Genomic DNA, 1,414 nt, shown 5'->3' on the forward strand with positions numbered 1-1,414 from the left:
TTGTGTGTGTGTGTGTGTGTGTGTGTGTGTGTGTGTGTGAGAGAGAGAGAGAGAGAGAGAGAGAGAGAGAGATATGGAAGAGAGAGGAGAGAGAAATAGAATGTTGGGGAATTCATTTTCTTACTGAGGCTTGATCTGAAGGCTGGCCAAATAATCTAAGAGCAAGAGAATAAATGCAAAGGTATTTATTATGCAGAGAAAGGAGGGAGAAGCTGAGGTTCTGAAGGGGCCAGTTGTGTGACATGTGGTGAGTGTAGGAGATCTGTAGGGGGAATTGGAGAGTGCGGTTTAGAGGTGCTGGGAGGTGGAAACTGAAGCTTTCAGTTTAATCTGGGGTGAGAAAACATGAGTGACTCAAGTTTCTGGTGTGTGGGAACCTTGTTGAATGCATCAGACATGATTGCCAAAGCCATCTTATTCTCCGTGTGGTAACTTCTAATTACAGGGCTAGCACAGGAAAATTGACACCAGAAGGATGCTACAAGGGGAGGGGGATTGGAATCAGATCTGAGAAATAGTGGTATAGGTGGAGCTCAGTGCTGAGAGGGAATCAAGTTCCTTGGAGGAGCCGAAGACTAGGATCGCCCTGTAGAGAGACCTGTCATGAAGGGTCTGCTAATGAGGGAGGAGACCCCAGGGAGGTGCCAGGGAACCAGTGGGGGCATGTTCAGTAATCCAATCCAATCTAACCACATCTCCTGCTACAAGGGTCAGTTAAGTGTTAACTAGTCAGTCACTAAAACCAAAAGCAGTTTCAGTGCACTGGGATCGAAGCCTAGCTTGAGTAGGCTCAAGTTTGCAATATTTTTATACTAAGGAAGTAAAAAGGAAACACCCAGACTTCCTCTCAGGTCACTGATGATGTCTCTTTCAACCTCCTGAAACTTCCTTTTTCCTCCTATTAAGGGAATGTGCTCTATTCTGTCAGCTATCAGTGGAGGAGGATTAGTCACTCTGAAGAAGCCTGGAAAACAGCTGGCCTGCTGGCCTGTCATTTCCCCCTTTCTCTTCCTCCACATTCTGTTACCTTAACTTCTTCTCCTGGCTCAGAGCCCAACTCTCAGTATCCCTGAGAATGAAACATCTGCCCTATTTTTCCTAGACCTTTCATCCCTCGGAAGCCTTCTGTGGCATTAACATTCCCACCCCAGCCCTATTCATAATCTGACCCCCAGCATCCCTTTGCTCCTGCCTGCAAATGCACTGAGAGGTCTGGATCACATCTGTAAGAGCCAAATTCTGAGGCCAGCGCAGATGAGAAAGGACGCTTACCAGCGCTCTTGCTCCCAAAAGCTGAGCAGGATGAGGAAACTGACCAGATGCTGGCCTTTGCAAACCTGTTTATGTCAAGTATGCATGGAGATGCTTCGTAAGAGTTACATTTGTGTGTGTGTGTGTGTGTGTGTGTGTGTGA

Source organism: Mus pahari, chromosome 12 (genome assembly GCF_900095145.1).
Source record: "Mus pahari chromosome 12, PAHARI_EIJ_v1.1, whole genome shotgun sequence".
Taxonomy (NCBI): domain Eukaryota; kingdom Metazoa; phylum Chordata; class Mammalia; order Rodentia; family Muridae; genus Mus; species Mus pahari.